Source organism: Lipotes vexillifer, unplaced genomic scaffold (genome assembly GCF_000442215.2).
Source record: "Lipotes vexillifer unplaced genomic scaffold, Lipotes_vexillifer_v1.1 scaffold458, whole genome shotgun sequence".
Classification (NCBI taxonomy): Eukaryota; Metazoa; Chordata; class Mammalia; order Artiodactyla; family Lipotidae; genus Lipotes; species Lipotes vexillifer.
The window spans coordinates 1,146,827-1,159,395 of NW_006783957.1; the positions used below are offsets into that span (position 1 = coordinate 1,146,827).

A 12,569-nucleotide genomic window follows, 5' to 3' on the forward strand; every position below is an offset into this window, starting at 1 on the left:
ATCTACCAACTGTCCATTAAAAAATAGATTTTCATCACCTGTAAAAGACCGGAAGTCTTCTTTAAAAGTTGTGCTAACACACCTGAGGTCATGTCGCCTAGCCAATCGATACCAACAGGACTACAGGGCAATGATGACATCAGGATCAGACTGAAGTTGTGAAACAGGTCTGCACGTGAAAACGTTTAATGCCAACTTCTTCTAGAGTGAGGATCCACGAGAAATCAAGGGATATGCAACACTTTTACCAAAAAAATGGAAACACATCATTTATAAATTTAAATACAAGATGAATTTATCCTAAAATTTCTTCAAAACTGCCACATGGCTTGAAGACAAGCAGTGGCTAAATCTTTAACACAGTCAAAACACTCATCACACAGCTATTTAGTCCTAAGAACACAGAACTTAAATTTATAAATAAGCCTTATGCAAACTATATTTGTTTTTGACTGTACCTTGAGGGCATATTACCAAACATTTTCTAAGAACTTGAAATATGAAAATAATATATAAAGAAAGAAAATGTTTTCAGGTCAGGAGGGAGAACTTTCTATGTAATAGAGACAAGGCACAACCAACAAAGTATTTCCAGGAAACCAACAGGGGTAATGCTAGCAGAGTATTTTTTGATTATATTGGCTGCATTATTGCCAAGTTGTGACATATAAACACACACACACACACACACACACACACAAGTGTGTGTGTGTGTTTATATGTCTTCATTGAACAAGTTTAAGTTTAAAAATCAAACAGAAATTAGACAAAGGGAAAGCAAAAGAAAAAGGAGAAAGGCATTTGTGGTTTCAAAAAGTTTTCTTCCAGCACAGGGGAAATGTTGAGTGAAAATATCCCTTCCTCCTCATAGTTTTACTCCTTAGGCTTCAGAGTTAAATAAATGTTCCTTAATTTTAGGCACATTTAAAATTTTATCTGTTATATTTTAAGGAATAAAACTTGCAAAAGTTCTAGCTGTTCTTTTTTTTTTTTTTTTTTTGCGGTACGCAGGCCTCTCACTGTTGTGGCCTCTCCCATTGTGGAGCACAGGCTCCGGACGCGCAGGCTCAGCGGCCATGGCTCACGGGCCCAGCAGCTCCGCGGTACGTGGGATCTTCCTTAACCGGGGCACGAACCCGTGTCCCCTGCATCGGCACGTGGACTCTCAACCACTGCGCCAACAGGGAAGCCCATGTTCTTGATTCTTAAAGTTAGTACTTAAATGTTCAAATTATACTTTATGCAGGTCATTCATGTTATTAAATAGGAAAAAACCTTGATAATCTCTAGCATTAAAGCTCCTCTTATTCATTGTCTTATTTATAGGAATTGAGAATTTACAAATATACTTTGAGTTTAAGAAATTAAGGATTGAGTGGGTTATACCAGAGTATTTTAGATTTTTTCAACAGATAATACTTTGGATTGGGACTTCCCTGGTGGCACAGTGGTTAAGAATCTGCCTCCCAATGCAGGGGACACAGGTTCGAGCCCTGGTCCGGGAAGATCCCACATGCCCTGGGGCAACTAAGCCCATGCGCGCACTACTGAGCCTGCGCTCACTACTGAGCCTGCGCTCTAGAGCCCGCGAGCCACAACTACTGAAGCCTGCATGCCTAGAGCCCATGCTCCACAACAAAAGAAGCCACCCCAATGAGAAGCCCATGCACCACAATGAAGAGTAGTCCCTGCTCGCCACAACTAGAGAGAGCCCACGCGCAACAATGAAGACCCAACACATCCAAAAATAAATAAAAAAACAAAAAAACAATGTTGGGTGTCCCACCCAAATTCATATGTTAAAGCCTAACCCTTAATATGATGGTATTTAAAGGTGAGGCCTTTGGGAGGTAATTGGGTTTAGATGAGGTCACGAGGATGGGGCCCCTATGATGGGATTAGTATCCTGATAAAAAGATGAAGGGACCAGAGCTTTCTCTTTCTGCCATGTAAGGACACAGCAAGAAGATGACCATCTGTGAATCGGGAAAGAGGCTCTCAATAGACACCGAATCTGCTGGCCCCTTGGACCTCCAGCATCCAGAACCGTGAGAAAGAAATGTCTGTTTTCTAAGCCACCTGGTCTAGGTCATTTTGACACAGCAGCCCGAGCTGAGCAAGACAGTAGTCACAGTAAGCACTAAGAAAGTTTGGTGTCAGTGTTACGAGGACCCTCCAGCTACACCCTGGCTGTCCTGCCCTGGAAGCGCTTTTGGGGACAGGCTGGCAGCAAAGAAGGAGTGTGTAAGGCAGGATTATGCTGACAGTAGATCACAGAACAAACCAACAGACTGACTTGTCATCCCAAGTAGCACCACATTCACTAACATATTATCAGCACTTTTGTTTTTCAGTTATATATATATATATATTTTTCAGTTATATATATATATATATATATATGTATGTATATTTATCAGACTATTTTCCATTATAGGTTATTACAAGATATTGAACATGGTTCCCTGTGTTATATAGTAAATCCTTATTGCTTATCTACTTTACGTGTAGTATTGATAGTTGGAATCTGTCAATCCCATACTCCTAATTTATCCCTCTCATCCTTACCCTTTTGGTAACCATAAGTTTGTTTTCTATGTCTGTGAGTCTATTTCTGTTTTGTAAATAAGTTCATTTTTGTCTTTTTTTAAGATTCCACATACAAGCGATATCATATGATACCGGTCTTTCTCTGACTTACTTCACTCAGTATGACAAACTCTAGGTCCATCCACGTTGCTGCCAATGGCATCATTTCATTCCTTTTTATGTATCAGTACTTCGCTTGACTGGCTTTAAATGTATGACTGTACAACTAACATCAATAAAACAAATAAGCGAACAGTTTATATCATTCACTATCCAAAATAGTTAGAATTGAAAATATGTATTCTCTCTCCGAGATGGTAGTGCTCAAACATTTTTAAAAAGGAAGAGAATAAGATGCTCCCATGTTAGAAGCCAAGGGTCTGCTGAAATCTGGACACAGTGGTTTTTGATGTAGTCACGGTCAGGGAAGGAGATACACACCAGCCACTGACTGTAAGGAATGCCTACTTAGGAAGAAAATCACACAGCTGTGGGAATGGGCTCAATGTGTGGGTTTTCAAAAAAAGTCTTTCTTTAGACTGGCTTTTAATACTTTTACTTCTCCTTAGGGCTTAAATTCTATTTTAAAGATTTCTCTCTTAGCTGGTTTGAGGATGGAAACATGGAAGCCATTTGCTCCTTGTACGAAAAGAGAGGTCTGACTTAGGGATAAAAATCAGAAAGTTCAGGGACCTCCCTGGAGGTCCAGTGGACTGTGTGCTCTCAGTGCAGGGGGTGTGGGTTCGATCCCTGGTCGGGGAACTAAGATCCCACATGCTGCATGGTACCATCAAAAAAAAAAAAAAAATCAGAAAGTTCAAAAACCAGAAAGTAAAGATGTCTGTACACTTTACAAAGAGACTGTGTAAATGGATTCTTTAGGGGATGGTGGCTCACGGGATTATTACATTCATAAAAGCCCCTACTGAATGAGAAGAAGAATGAGGGAATTTCAGCTCCTCCCTCTGAAGGAGCTTACAGCTACCCCAGTTCCTACTTCCAAGGCACCAGGCTGGGTACCACGGAGATGCTAACAAGACGTTCTCGCCTACATGGAAGAAGGATTTACATTCTGGGAGGAGCGCTGTTAAAATACACAGCTCCTTCTGTCGCATATGTCACAGCCATTCTAGTCTATGTACAGAAAAGAGCTTTCGCTGCTGTATCTTTGGAACACAAATAGAAAAGGCCTCTTCACCAGCGGATTGCATCTCCAGTGCCTAAATTTCTCTACCAACGACAGAGAATGGCAGCCAGCATGTGTGCAGGCTCATTTTTCTTTTAAAGGGATTTCAGTGACATAAATGGGCCAGAGGTACTGCAAGGGAAAGGGAGTGGATGTGCAGTGACAGGAAAACAGTCTGATTTTAAAAATCCTACTCTTGCCTCCCAGCTGAAGTTACACATCACAGAATGTAGGAAGAGAAAATGGCTCTAAAATGGGAAGCTGTCAGGGAATGTTCCTTCATGCAGGGTTTGGGTAAATTAGGCTGCAGCCAGTGCTAAATACTTTGAAGAGCCACAACCGAACCACAGTCCATCCACTGTTGGCCACTTTTGCTTGGTTTGGTTTGAACAGCAGTTACTAATTGATTTTTGCCCTGACCATGTTTCATCATCACTTTCAGCTGATGCGGGGAGGGAAGGAGGAAAAGGAGGAGGGCAAGGGAATGGAGGTAATGGTTATTAAAAAAAAAAACAACTCCAAGCAACTGTCAAAAGCCAAAAGAGAAATGATTTTTGTGTTGACGCTTGGGAATTTGGAAGGCAAGGGTAGCTCGGGCGTCTGACTTCCCCTGGGAGCTGTTCAGAAGCCGTCGACTACAGGGAGGCTGAACCTACGGAAAGAGAGGACAGAGGTGACGGCCAGTGACTCGTATTCACGTGGTACACGTGTCTCCAGGCTCTCCTTGCAAAAGATATGGGGAATTTTGCATTTGAGAGATTAGAAACCTGTCTTAAAGGTGAGATCGGCTATGGTGTTTCCCAAACGAGCCTTCAGAACAAAAGACATTCAGGGACAGACTTGCTGACTCACCTCCGTGCCTGTGTGGGCGCACACCCCTCAGGAGAAGGCGGGAGGGAGGCGGGTGACGCTGCGAGCTCCAGACATTGGCACAAGGCGGCCACTGTGTTGTGACCACAGCGGAGTGTTATCAAGGCTGGTCTACATCACCGGGCTCGCCCGCCGTTTCCCCGAGTCATCCTGATGGAACCAACTGGCACACTAGTAATGCTCACCTAGAATTCTCTCTGCTCCTAACTTCTCATCTACATCTAGGGAAACCTGGGCTATGACTCACCCCACTACCTGCTTTTTCAAGGGACTCTGTCCCTGACCCACCAACTTCCTTGAGGTAGTCCTGTAGTCTTGTTTGTTTATATCTTTGGTGATACATCCCTCAAAGACAGTCTAATACAGTGGTTTTCAACTGGAGTGATTTTAACACCCAAGGGGATAGTTGGCAATGTCTGGAGACAGTTTTGGTTGTCACAACTAGGGAAAGCAGTGCTATTGATTGGTGTCTACTGGGTAGAAGCCAGTGATGCTGATAAACATCCCACAATGCCCAGGATAGCCCTACAACAGGGAATTACCTGGCCCCAAATGTCAACAGTGCCAAGGTTGAGAAACCCAGGTCTAGTCTGTAAGACACAGACTATTGACTGATGGTGTGGAGTACGGAATGGTAAAATGTAAACACAAACCAAATGAGACACCAAAAATTGAGTGTTAAGTCTGTAAACCCACTGAAAGTGGAAGGGCAGCATTTCTAGGTGATGGGATAAATTTTATATGAGAGGCGCAGAAGGAGAAGCATCTCACTCATTCACAGGGAGTGGCAAAGGACAGTCACCGCACAAAACTGTGCAGCCATGATCTTTGTGGGCGCATGCGATTTATTGCTTTGAGAACATGAAATAGCATGTCTTGAGTCGCCAAGCTCCTGGCATACGGTGAGGTGACAGCAGAGCGAGACTACACTGCTACCAGCCGTGAGGGATGAGCGGCAGCTGAAATCAGCAGACGGTCAGAAAGGAAATGGTATTAAGCCACAAACAAGAAAGTATGGTTAATAATAAGGAAACAGAAACTGCCTGGAAGAAAGAAAAACAACCTGTGATATTAGGAAAGGAGGACTTAAAAGCATCAAGAATGTCACAAAGGGGCAGATCCATCAGGTGATAATAAAGCAAATCAAAATGTACTCACACTGTCTGTCACTGGCATCCAGACTGATTAAGACAAATTTTGGCTATGTAGCCAGAGCCTTAAAAGCATTCTTTGTAAAAGTAAAACTAGATGTTTATCCTTGAGAAGACTTTATCCTTGAGAAGTGCTTAAGGATATAGGCGAGATTTAACTACACGGATGTTTATTGCAGTTTATATTAGTTAAAATTTGGGAGCAACCTAATTTTCTGATCATCGGGGACTGGTTCATACAACACAGCAGACCCCTACAATGGAATTCTTGGTAGTTTTTCCATATTCTGGTGTAGATGACTATTTACTGGCAAGGAGAGAAGTCATGCAGAGCCAAGTGATAAAGTGTCTACAACAGCCTGCAGAGCGAGGCAGGGTGGGTGCAGCACCCACACCTGTCCTTCCCTTCAGTGGTGTGCCAGTCACCTGGCTGCAGGTAATCGGGGGCTACACTGTCTGCAGAGAATTTGCAAACGGCAAAATGGATGAAAGTTGGTCTTTCTTATTACCCTGTGCAGACAATTCTAAACCATTTAAATGATAAAATATCCCTCCTTACTGAGGTAGAGAACTCCTACTGCACCCCCTTAGTATGCCACTGTACCCCTTTTCCCTTTGGTTAAGAGAATGCCCAAGGTTCACCTAGGGTCACGGTTGCCCCACAAAAACACTACACATCCCAGTCACCCCTGCAACTCAGGTGCTAATGTGTCCCATCCAGATGGAGAGGGTGTAGGCAACAGTGATGTGTGTGACATTCAGCGGGGGCAGTTCTAGAGGAAAGGGTACTCCCCTCTGTCTTCTTGGCTCCATTTCTGCTCCCGGACTCTGGATACAGAGCCATTTTTGGACCATGAGGAGGAGGGCAGCATCCTAAGGAGGTGAGCATGACAGATCTAAGGAGCCTCCGGAGATTCTGCAGACCAGAGCTTCCAGCAGCGCCGACTTTTACATTAGCAGGAAACACACTTGTCTTCTCTAAATCACTATGAACTTGGCTATCTGATGTGGTATGATGTATCTTAACTCACACTCCAACCAATATTGTATAATTGTATTTTGAAAGGTTAAACAAAGCTATGCATAAATACAGAGAGAAAGAGATCAGAGAGGATTAGAGGCCCAGGTATAAATTTTTATTGTGGCTCACACTAGAAGGGAAGATGATGGGGGTGTGTGCATTATTTTCTTCTTGTAGCTTATTGCTGTTTTACTCGTACATTGTTTACATATTACATGTGCATGTATTTATTAATGTAAATATTTATTAAAAAATTTGAAGTTATTTAAATATTTTTATAGATATAATATTTTTACTTATAATTAATATATATTTCATCTCAAGGAGAAACTTATTTAAAATTTAAGTAAGTTTAAAATTCAAATCTGCAATGTACTGATTTAAACTAGCAATAACATTCATTTTTGTGCTTTGGGACATTGATTGCTATTTATTCTCAGAGTCTCACTTCTGGGCCAGCAGCATCCATGGGACACAGTGGGCTATGTGTGAGTCTCTTGAGGTGGCCCCCAATACAAAGTCCTGAAACTCCAAGGAAACTTTTCAGGGGATGGGATTTCATGGCATCTAATCCCATTTATGTATGTCACACACTGACATCTTCAGAACTAAGCATCTTTTAGTCTCTGGTGAGATCAAAGTATTGCTTCTTCAGGGGTACTTTGAGATACATGCATCTACACCTGTTGACATGAACTGCAAGTTCTCAGATATCACGATCTAGAGTGTTCATGAGGTTTGCTGGTGATCGCAGAGTCAGAAGGTAATAAAATGCAGCACTGCCCTGGGAAGCTGAGGAACAGCCTGAACCACAAACGGAAAGAGAAGGGCTATGCAGCGCTCCTGGCTCACAGCAGCCGTGGGAGGCCAAGTGTCCCAAGAAGACAATGGATGAGGCTGGGACCACCGACTGGCAACAACCCCACAGCAAGAGCTAGAGGCCCCAGTGGACCACAGCTGGACTGCCATTCAGCACAGCTGGTGCTGGGCCTTGGGCTGGATGTCAAAGATGGAAAGAAGACCCACACAGTCTTGCCCCTCAGAAAATTCTCCCTCTAGGAGATCAACAGCTGTATGTGACTGATAATGTGATGAGCATTGGAGGTGAAGTTTAAATGAAACCATGCAGATGCAGATTAGAGAAGGATTCACTGTTTACTTGGGAGAACACTTGAAAGGGTGAAGGTGATGTTTTACTTGGTTTTAAAGGATGATTCTCCAAGGAGTGGAAGAAGGGAAGGGGAACGCTGGACAGAGGAGCAGCGTGAGCATAAGTGAGGAGATGGCCTGCGGGATGCTGGGCTGGGCTGGGCTGGCTGTGCTGGGCTGAGCTGTGCTGAGCTGTGCTGGGCTGTGCTGGGCTGTGCTGGGCTGTGCTGGGCTGGGCTGAGCTGTGTTGTGCTGGGTTGGGCTGGCTGGGCTGGGCTGGGCGGAGGGGGAAAGGAGTAAGGTGAGCAGGCCAGCACACAGTCGGGGCCGCAGGCTGGGCTGGGCTGGGCTGGCCTGGGCTGGCCTGGGCTGGCCTGGGCTGGCCTGGGCTGGGCTGGGTTGGGCTGGGCTGGGCTGGGTTGCGCTGGGAAACCATGCAGGTTAAAGGCCTTGAGCTTCTGCGGAGACATGTCTATAGTCATGGAAGAAATTAAGGGATCTTAAAGGTTTTACACGGAAGCCCAATACTACTGCTTTTGTGGATAAGACATCATGCTGATATCTTAAGTGAAACTTCCCACAAGCTATGCGTTTGGCATCAACAACCTAGAAAAGAGATGAAAAAGAGTAATACTTCTCTTAAATTGATCCCAGCTCACTAAACAAAGATTATCAGGAGAGAGAGAAAGTTGATCATTACAAAAATGCTGGATCAGAATCACCTTTGAATTCTGATAGGTTTACATCCTCACCCATGTGGATATATAAATATCCCTGTGAACTAAAAATTTCAGAGGTGATCCAAGCAGAAGAGAGATTTTTGAACTCTAGGGAATCTTGATTGTTTTACTTCTGTTTTTCTCTGCGGGTTTCTCTGTACACAGTCAAGTTCACACAGAGTAGGTCTTGAAGGCCCAGGTCTGCTCGGGCCATCAGCCAGCAGTATCCTGTTACCTCTAATCCATGTTTGGGCACCACTGATCCCCGGACAGCATCGCAGGAACCCTGGCCACATGCCAAATCGAAAAACAAACAAAAATGCTTATTTCTACAAAGGGTGGGAAAGCAGCTAAATCAGTTTTGTCTACTGCTATTTCCCTGGACCTCAATCTTCAGACTGCCACCCCTGCCCTGCTCTGCCAGGCTGCTGGCACAAAGTCCTGCCAGCGGCGGTGAGGACTGTGCCGGGTGAGATATGCCTCTTGGCACATGACATGTAGACTGCTTTGGCAGAGGGTCTAATTGAAAAGAGCTACTAGAGAAACCAGTCATTTCTTATAATTCAGTGATAGGCACTGAACACAAAGTCAGAAATTAATGAATTTGCAACGTCCTTTTGGACCAGAATACGATGCATAGAAGTGTCCAATACAGCCACACACATGGGCTTACATCTGATGGTTCTGTATCATATATTTTCTTGAATTATCCCTATCAAGGATCTAATAGAAAGTTTTGCAAGATTTTTATTATAACTAAATCTGACCTGCAAAGTATAGTATTTTCCAGAGGTACAGAATACCAATGCCCAAGGTGAAAGTCAACATAAATCTCTGGAATTCAGCAAGTGACAGAGTCAATCACTAAACCAATATTATGATTTTCATCACTTTTGCTTCCTGGTAAAACCTCTGGCTCCTCTGTCCTGGTAAGGATCTGCCGTGGATTAGACAACTTTTCATTTTATCTTATGCCTTTCTCTGAGGCAACACAAATTTAAGAGAAAAAAGCATATACATTTGCATAAACAAACACTGACTTGGTCAGTTAGTTCCTTTTTGAATATTATTTTAAAATAATATTTGAAAAGATTACAATTGTAATGCCCATTGTAGAAAATTTACAAATACATATAAGAAGAATCAGTCACTATCTTCCATCATCTTTGATGTACTGCACTTTTTCTAAAAAAACATATTTTTTGTACATGCATATATCTTGAATTTGCATATGACACATATTTTACTAAACTGGCCAGGTTTTATCTGCATTGTATCTATATCTATATACCTCTTTCTTCATTTCACTTTGTATTATACACTTTCTAAAATCACTATCTATTCTTTAAAGAGACTGACTTTATAAGCAGTAGAGATTCCAGGGGATGTATTATATCTGACCATTTTTATAGCTGCAAACCTAACACTCCATCTGTTTACATTCTCATTAAGCTTGATACTGAATTTCCTGGCACTTCAAAATATTTTTATATTATGTAGGAGAACAGTTTGAAAACATTTTTTAAAACTATCATTCGGTTGAAATAACTTTGAAGCTTCTTTATAAACAACAAAGTTCCATTGTATTTTAAATTACGGTGGTTTCAGCAAAACTTTCTTAAAGAAATTCTTTTTTTCTCCCTTAAAAGAATATTGTAAGAAGAAAAATGGAACAGACTGTACACATTTTCATTTAGATTTCAGGCAAAAATCATAAGATTCTACTCATCATTTTAGTGGACTGAACTTAGAAGAGAGCTCACTGATGTCATAAATTATGGTTTGAAATACAGCATTCTGAGGTGGAATATCGCTCACCATGAGGTTTCATGGAAGCAGCTAAGCCCCTTGGAAGAAGGGCTCTGTCTTGGCGTGATGTCCATGAATGTTCTCTTCTGACCCCTGGCTTCTCTGTACCCAATCAACTCCTAATCTCATCTGTCATTTGAAAGACCTCAAGCCACGTGAGCACACCTTGGCAGAGCTGGGAAAAGGGTTCAGTGTCGGGGCAGAATCTTACTAAAGGAGACACCAGGGCCAGGCACAGAAGCTATCAGAAGGGTGTGCTTCAAAATCTAAGCCATAGACTAAAGAGAAAACCATGAAATCAGAGTGAATTTAACCTCAGTTTAAAGTTTTTCTTTCTTTCTTTTCTTTCTTCCTCCCTCCCTCTCTCTCTTTCTCTCTTTCATTCTGCCTGCCAAGGCTAATGTCATATTAATGGACTTCCACAAATCTGATTTCCAAAGTTGCCTGGGCCCATCCCAGAGGTTCTAAATCGTTAGGTTGCAGGTGAGATTCAGGTGATTTTCATCACAGGGCAGACTGTAAAATACTATATTCTTGCCCATAGGCTCTTTTTCCTTTCAACTTTATTGAGCTTGCTTTCCAGGGTAAAGCAGTGTAGGGACTGGGCCCCATGGTATACAATACCACAAAAGGAAACCATGAGAAGAACCCATGTACCTTTGTTAGGCCATCTTTAACTTATTTGATATTGAAAAATATTCAGAACCCATAATAGTTTGGCACCCTTAAGTACCAGGTAGGATAACTGAAGTGTGTGACATCACTTAGTATAATACTTGGCACATGGCAGGTGCTGGCTAACCACTGCATTCCCACCTGGTAGGAGGGTTCTAAGAGGCAGAATTAAGAACCACGGCTCAATCCTCCCAAAAGGCTCCTCCTATTCAGGGGGAGATGGAAGACACAGAGTACTGATCCAGGACAGGAGAAAAAGCAGGGCTGGGGATTTATTTCTCAGAGTGGAAGGTCACCGTCAAAGAGGCAACGAGCCTGTATCTCCTAAATTATAGGCGTGTTTAAGCTGGAACATACAGATCCAGAAGCTGTAGAAAGACCTGGAGCCTCAGGGACTACGAACAGCTTGAGAACTTTAACCTACAAAAATGTTAACACTGACACATTCAGGTTAAATGTAGGAATTATATTTAAGGACACATTCCCATTAATCCTTACCGTGAATAAAATAGTTCCTTTAACCCTCATTCGGAGTTAAACTATTCCAAAAATAGTTTAGAAAATAGTGTGCTGTGATCTAAACAGATATTTTTGAAAATTTATTTTGAATTAAAAACCTGGCAAGAGAGCATGTTGGGGATTCTGTCCCACTTTCTCAGTCATCCACTCCTGAGGACAGTCAGATCTTGGGTTTATAGGACCCTCAGCAGCTGGAGATACGACCATAGCGTCCAGGGCAAGGCTGGAGGTATAACCACAGTGTCAGGGGAAGGCTGGGAACATGACCACAGTGTCCGGAGGAGACGGGAAGATCTCAGTAGCCGGGGTTTCTGGCAGCCACAGGACGGGCACTTTTTCTCATTACTCCCTTACCTGGGGGCCTGGAGGGTGAGGGGTGCTACCTCCCAGAGGCTCCCGAGGGGCAGGGCTGGAGGCTGTTCTGTTTTTGCCAAGGCTGAGAATCACAGCCTGTGGGCCTTTACTTCAACGCAGGGCAACCGACAGCTGCTGGAGGAAAGGCCGTTCCATTTTCAAGAGGCCTCTCCAGCCGGACAGCTAACTGGAGTAACCGGAATTGTCCCCCAAGGCCAAGCTTCTAATGTCATTCTGTTGGGAGGGCTGTGAATTATTCTGTTTTCCAACAATAAGTGCAAGATTGCATATCCAAAAGTTCCCAAATGACCTATACAATACATGTTGGATTTCTGCGCCTCTCTCCACAGCTTCCCTTCTTAGACCACACCTATCCTGTGCAACTGTACCACCTGCAAGGCACCCGCCTGGCCCCTGCAAGGACCGCAATTAATGTGTGCATCGACACAGAAGAATCAGTGCCTGCATCTGACTCGACTGTGTGAGCTGGAACCTTAGAGCTTGCCCTAGACTCAAGTGGCTCTTTC

The 12,569-nt window shown here is 43.2% G+C and overlaps 1 protein-coding gene across 3 annotated transcripts in view; it reads right to left on the bottom strand.

Annotated features, from left to right (window-relative positions):
* CTNND2 (catenin delta 2) overlaps positions 1–12,569 on the bottom strand; it is a 950,773-nt gene that overhangs the window by 123,063 nt on the left and 815,141 nt on the right. The gene's annotated exons all lie outside the window — the stretch shown is intronic.